Source organism: Octopus bimaculoides, chromosome 6, assembly GCF_001194135.2.
Source record: "Octopus bimaculoides isolate UCB-OBI-ISO-001 chromosome 6, ASM119413v2, whole genome shotgun sequence".
Taxonomy (NCBI): domain Eukaryota; kingdom Metazoa; phylum Mollusca; class Cephalopoda; order Octopoda; family Octopodidae; genus Octopus; species Octopus bimaculoides.
This window is the reverse complement of record NC_068986.1, coordinates 52,345,822-52,353,321: the sequence shown is the minus strand read 5'-3', so window position 1 is coordinate 52,353,321 and position 7,500 is coordinate 52,345,822. Positions and strand designations below refer to the sequence as shown.

At 33.3% G+C, this 7,500-nt stretch overlaps 1 long non-coding RNA gene across 5 annotated transcripts in view; it reads right to left on the bottom strand.

Moving 5' to 3' along the window:
* Window positions 1-4,436, bottom strand: part of LOC106883911 (uncharacterized) — a 58,089-nt gene extending 53,653 nt beyond the window's left edge. For 2 of the 5 annotated variants that reach the window (XR_008264416.1, XR_008264414.1), the window contains exon 1: window positions 4,281-4,425. This is a non-coding gene — a long non-coding RNA (uncharacterized LOC106883911). Of the gene's footprint in view, window positions 1-4,280 lie in introns of all 5 variants that reach the window. The other 3 variants (XR_008264415.1, XR_001411175.2, XR_001411174.2) reach the window with 3 other exon arrangements.
* Window positions 4,437-7,500: the final 3,064 nt, after the last annotated feature.

The window sequence follows — 7,500 nt, the reverse complement described above, 5'->3', positions numbered from 1 at the left end:
CGATATTTAATTGTAGACGCAAATATGCACAAATTTAATCACACACACACACACACACACACACATTTCACATATTTGATATATATCATACATATGCGTCCGAGCACGAGCAAATTTTCTGATTTTATATATCCACTAAAACATAGATTTATATACACTTTTAGCTGCATACATTTATATGTATTTTATATCCATTTGTGATATATTATGCATACACACGAAATGCAATCAGTCTAAACTCTTCATCTGAGGCCACCAAAAATATTTATCAGAATTGGTATTGGCATAGGCGGTGAGCTAGCACAATCATTAGCACCATGCGCAAAATTCTTAGTATTTTGTCCGTCTGCACATTTTGGGTTCAAATGCCACTGTCGTCGACTTAGCCTTTCAACCATTTCAGGATCGATAAGATAACTACCAGTTGAGTACAGGAGTCGATGTAATCGACTTAACCCACCCACCGCCTCGAAATTGCTGGCCTTGTCCCAAAATTTGAAACTAATACTGACTTTGGTAAATGAAGGTGGAAAACTGGTAGAATTGTTACCGAGACAGAAAAATATTTAGAAGCATTTCTTCCGATTTTTCGTTCTGAGTCCAAATGCCGCCGAGATCAACTTTACATTTCATCATTTCGCAGTTGAGAAAATAAGTACCAGTTGTACCCATCCCCCAAGTTTGCTCGCCTTGCGCTAATATTTGTAATCAATATTGATATTGGCAATAGTCCCTCTATTTCTTTCCTTTGCCTTTCTCTCCTCCTCTTCTTCCGTTCTTCATACTCTTTCGTGCCTCACTCTTTCTTTTCGCCTCTTCCTCCTATTTCTCAAAGACATTTTATAGAAATTGTTCTTGCCAATTCTCTTCAATGAAATGGCAAAAATCAAAATTTAAGAACCTCACACTATAATCAGCATCATTTAAAACAAAATGATCGGAAACCTAAGTTGGGATCTTCTACATTGTTGCTCGTGCTGTTCTGTATAGTTACCAAATAACCTTGTAATTATAGTTAAACCTAAATTATAGTCAGCAAAGGATCGTTGGATGATACGATTTTAACCCTACTCTCTCGGAAAGAAGGTGGGATATTCACAACTAATTCTGGGCTGATCGTAGGCTCACCAAATATGACGATATAGTCGATAATTCATCTGTATTATATGTCATTCTAGAATATAGCTTTGTACGTCGATCTATGTGTGAGTTCAATATTCACTGTTTGATCGATAAAAGAAGCTCAGTAATATAATGAAGTCGATTCAATCGATTACATCATTCGTCAGCGGAAAAATTGACCTTATGCCCAATCGTAATTAATAAAAAGTCATTTAGAATTGAATTTTGTGTGCTACATTAAAACACTAAGCTGAAACACAAAAGAATTAATCTCTGAATGTGAAGAGAATTTTAAATTATCGATTTAAATGCAATTTAAAATTATAACCATGACCAAGCATAAGACCGATTCTTGTTGAAAGACGGTCTGGTTAATCGAATCGACTACAGCGCATAACTGTTAACTATTTCAGGCCAATGAGCGGGACATTTGACCTGCTAGATGTATCAGCAAAATCTTCATAGAAATCTACCCTACTGTTTCATAAATAAACTCACACTGGGCAGTGTGGTCATAAATAACTCTATTAATGAAATGACAATGGCAAGCTTGTTAGAAATGGAATGTTTTGAATCATAGTCAACGTTGAACTGCGATAACCAACAAGAACTGGCATTGGTTGGTCCTCCTCATTAATTCAAATTCGAGAATCAAGAATGTAGAATTAAAGGATTATACTGAGGCCATTCCGAACAAGTATTACCTCCATCTGAATATAGGTATTTTTTTCAACATATTTGAAATATTATTAACAATAAGCAGTTTACTGCTATTATTCTACAGATATGGCTAAAGGGCTAAGTAGTTTGCGTCAGGTTTACAACATCTGGGGTTCGATTACACTGCATAGTACTCGATTAGAAAAACTTCGTGGAAAAGTTTGTGTCAACGACACTTTTAATAATGCTTTGTACTTTTCCCCACAAGAGGGGAATTGTTGGACATGTTGCTTTGAAAACGGCATGCCATTAGTAAAAATAATACCGTCACCAGTAAATATGTATAGTAAATAACATGTCCTTCAATTAAGTAAATGCATTCAAAGATGCGGCACCATTGTTCTATTGAGTTATATTAAAAGTATTGTTTCTTAAGTATGGCTCCGAGAAATATTCTCTGTTTAGTGCCCTTAAATATCCGTTTTGAATTTAGAATAAACAGCTAGTACAAGAGAAGAGCAGGCCACATTACATCACTTCTAAAAGCTTACCATGAGATGTAGTAAATGAATCTATAAACCAGTCATTTTATAAACAGGTGAAGCTGTTCAGAAAATGAGTTTCCTTCCCGACTTCACGTTTATTAACAAAATTAATAATTTCAGACATTTAAAACAATTTGTTTCTTACTTAAACAATAGATTGTTTAACTCTGAAATACGACGATTAACCGTAATTACACCACGAAATTAATGGATTTTCTAATTATAACAAATGTCACCTTATATTTAAACAAATTACATATCCAACTTCAATGAAAAGATAAACATGCATCTACGATTTTAAGTACCATCAACGCATTTAAAACTAATTTTGATTTATTGAAGTCTTCTTTTAAAGTTAAATCACTTTCCAAAATTTTAAGGCTGCCATAAAATCATTGGTGAAAAACTTACAGACGAATAAGATAATTATCCACCACTAAAACTATTAAAACACTATAAATTTTATTTGGTAAAAAAGTTTCATTAATTTAGTTTAGGCGAACCAAATGGAATTTCTTTACGAATTATTTTGTCTGAGTTAATGTTTCAGAAACACACATTTGTGTCAGAATGGTAGCTACAACTAAATAAGATATTCTTCAACTTGAAATTATCGATTTCTTACGTAGACATAAAATTACAAGTATACAAGGAAGTAAGATTGTTTGATGTTCTCTAACTTTTTTCCCATGAAGGCACTCCGTCTAGGAATAGAAACTGGGTCATGAATTCGGCTTGTTGACAGCTTTTATTATTGCATTTGTCACACCCAGGTAGAAATTAATGGGTATTGGAGTCATGTTGATAAGTTTCAACTTTCAGAAATGAAAGAAGGAAAAATCGAAGGAAAATCTGCAGATTTGAAGCTAATTTTATTTTACAAGTCAACATATCTGTGTAAATTATTTTAAAAATGAATTATATCAAATGATAACATAAGTGGTTTTATAGACTTTCAGGTGCAAAGTTTGTATGCTGTAACTTTGGTTTGCATTCTTAATTATGAAAAAATAGCATAATAAAGTGCCAAATATCGCATTAACGTTGGTAATATTACAGCAGGAAATAACCCCGAAGATAATTAAATAGTTCCATTAGGCACTTTTAATTTCGTATTGATCAGTAAAATTTCAAGAAGATATTTTCCAAATGAAAATAATTCAAATAATATAATGTTGTCAAATTATTCTAATCATGTTGAGGTAAAAGGCATTAGGTAGCCTCGCTATCTGACTATGAAATGTCTCTCGTAATTAATCCTTTAATACTGGAAGAAATCATGATCATTTTTGTGATCTACTCTCAGTCAAATCCGATGAAAAAATATCTTAGCAAAACGGAGAATTCATAAACAACCGTCAGTAAAGCAACTTTTGTATTAAAATGCTCCAACATAAATCAAATAAATACTCGTTTTGCTGTAATCAAGCATCTAAAACATTGGCATTGAGACGCTTTGCATAATATTCAGCAATTTAGAGAAGTCTAATTAAAGTTCAAAGTGCTCTGAGTGCTGTACATTGAAAATCAATGAAGACACCAATTTTTAGAAACATTTTCCAACCCTCTTACTATACTTCTTTGGAAAGTAGATTTATTGAGCATACGAAATCATTTTTATCCGAGCTGTGCGACTTATATAGAACACATAAAAAGAATACGAGTGCATCCTCTTTTTTTAAAAATTTAATCGATTGATACTTAAGATAGCGTATAGTTCCCATTGCTTTTTGAAATGAAAAAGAAATTCAAATATATAAATCAAAATGGTAACATTCAAGGTGAGTATCGACTCCACACAAAACGATAAACTTCAAAGTATTTTAGATGTTGCTACAAGTCATTTGCTTACTTGAAATATAATTTTCCCAATTTTGCAGAATGGAATAAAATATTTTGCCGCGATGAATTGGAAAATTGTAACGTTCCAAACTATAAAGTGATTGTACTTACAACATGTCAAGAGTTTGGTGGATTCTACTGTTTCACTCCCAATTAAAGATAACATAAATGTTTATAAATGTTAGATTGCATGTGGCTTTTATGCTTAAATTAGTGCTTTATGTTTAATGAAGTTATTAGATGCAACTCACGTACTAAGTGCTGCTATATTTATTTGATATGTTTTTATATCTATCTTCTTGTGTCTCTGAAGGGTAATTACGCCAATCCACGAACTTACATCAAGAATCTTTCAAACCAAATACTAAAACGTAGTATATCTACCTACCTATCTATCTATCCATCTATCTATCTATCTATCTATCTATCTATCTATATATATATATATATATATAAATATATATATATATATGTGTGTGTGTGTGTGTGTTTGTGTGTGTGTGTGTGTGTGTGTTTGTGTGTGTGTTTGTGTGTGTGTGTGTATGTGTATGTGTGTGTCGCCATGATAGATCGATAACCACTATACACATTTTTTCTCTGCTTGTTTCTTTCTGTGTTCCTTTCTGTGTGGTAGAGCGTAGACTCGAAACGTTAAAGACTTTTTTCAATTCCCGAGCCTTATACTAATACATTTGTTTGTTTTCTACATTATCTGTCTTCCTCTTTTGTGAATTCTCCCTATTTTATATATATATATATATATATATATATATATATATATATATATATAAATATATATATATATATATATGAGTTACCCAGCATTACCCGGGTTACTACTGCTCTTATTCTGACTACTAAACAATTAATATGAAGATATATTTTTTTGTCATAATCAGTTCAAAATATGTATATTATATTAAAACATATCTAAATTGTAATGCTAATAGCATTTAGAACTGAAAAACTGTCAATCTTGAAGGATTTCAGGGTAAACAATATTCATTGTGTAATTTTTTATTGATGTCCAAATGAATAAATTGTTGCTGCTTCCAACCCGTGAGCAACCAACATGGAGTTGACCGTGGGAGAAGCACGTCGTAGAGAGATGAAATCAAACTACTTTGAGGGATTGACCCTGAGATTTGTTAATTGAAATCCCCAAACTTATTTTGATTGGAAACTGAAACCTTTTAAATTCAAATGGAACATCTGTAGGTATGAACAGAAATTTTGGAATAAAGACATTTTCTTCTTTGTGAATGCCTGTTATGATTGTTGCCTGTAGGACATAGGGCTTCATGGAAGTAACAATTAAGCGAGTTCCATTACACAGGCGATGTGGTTCAAGATTCCCAAGCAACAAAATAGGAGCATTCAGCTTCAGTGTCAAGTTATGCTGTGGCTTCCCAGTGGATTTGAAGTGTGTTCAGAAGTTCAACAGGTTATTGAACAGCCTGATCTTGGACGAATGTTGTGTGAATTAATGGAAAAGTAATTTCTGATGTGTCTGTTACTTTTGAAGTTCATGATTGAGTTTATCAATCATTTCATAGCCAGTTTATATCAGTGTGATTGAAAATCACACATACACGTACACACACATACACTTTCACATACACTTATGTGCATATACTAAGACAGACACACACAGACATACATTTTCGTAACGAACGCGCAAGCACACATGCAAACACACATACTCACAGACACAATTACACATATACAAAATGTGTCGTGGTGGTGGAGGTGGTAGAAAATGTCCTTTACTATGTGGTACATAACGAATGTGCAAATACACAAACATTCACAGACACATATACACTCATATACAAAATGTGTCATCGTTGTGGTGTAAAATGTCCTTTACCATGTCGTTCGTAATGAACGCGTAAACACTCACACTCACAATCACATACACACTCATATAGAAAATGTGATGTTGTCATCGCCGTGGTATAAAATGTCTTTTAGTGTAGTTGACTATAGAAAGATTACTTTTGAGAAAATGTTATATTGTTTTAATACAAATGAAAATAAAAATTACATGTTGACACTCGCATTGTCTAATAGTATTACCTCGTGAAATCTGTGTGGCTAAACTACAAATATACCGCCCAGTGACTTTTTCTTGTATATATCCCATCTTTTTCGTATTTATATGACTTCTCATTGCCAACAGCATTATCTCCAATTGAAGATAGTATGATAAGATTCAATGGAAATTTAGGTGTTTTTTCGTGCAGTTCGAGTGTCCATGTAGAGCACTCATTGGCAAACCATGGTTTGAGGTACTTCCTGAATAGTACGCATAAGGAAACATTACTTTCAACTTAATTTAGTCATATGACCATCCTGATGATGAGTCAGGTGAGTCAGGTGTCATGCAGCTTTTCTGACGATGAGTTATGTTTCGTGCGGCCCGTTTCTCAAAAACCGTTCCTTCTACTTAGCAGAGGTTATTACTAAGTCCCAGAGCAGGCAAATTCAAAGAGATCCTCGATCGAAAATATGTCTGATTTGAGAGAGACATATCTGTTATTTTCAGCAAGTCCGGTGGCCATATGGCTGCTAAACAACGAGACCAGCCATCCTATTTTGACATCAATTGTGTGATTCGCTTCTCTGCCAGAACAAAGAGAGACTCTCTTAATTTCCTTGATATTCAGTCTCAAAAATGCTGTTGTATGAAATTGTGTGAGATAAGAACTATTTCCCTTGCAATACTTCAAATAGAAGGTTTGTGAAGCGGTTTGAGTTATGAGTTACCTAAGATGGGTGCAATAAAAGGTGAGAGGAACTGCCGGTAATGATTCATTTACATATATCAATATACTTATACAATAATAAGCTTATATAAAGGATGCAAACATAAAGAGAGATAAAGAAAACAAAGTACGGATGAAAGAAGCAAGTAAATGTTTATTAATGGTATATGTGTGCACCTGTGGGGGTGGAGGGACAGAAAGTGAGTGAGAGGGAGGGAATATGTGAGTTCATGCTTGAGTGTATATGTGCACTTAAAATAATCATTAGGAAGAAAATTGAAAGAAACGAGACTTAACAAGATACATATATAGAAAAAGACGTTAAGCTTCAGAGAAGACATCATATGGATTCACTGATGTGATAACAACCTTTAACATTCTTTTGAAGTTTATTTGAAAATGTCACCCGCTTCAATAGTAATATTTCGTTGTATGTTTTGCTGTTGCTTTTCGTTTTATCTTTTCAAATAATCCAGTATAGCATATGTTATTTGGTTTGGCAGAAGCGAAACGAAAACCTAAAACCTATTTCATTAGCACATATTTTACTCCTAATACATATA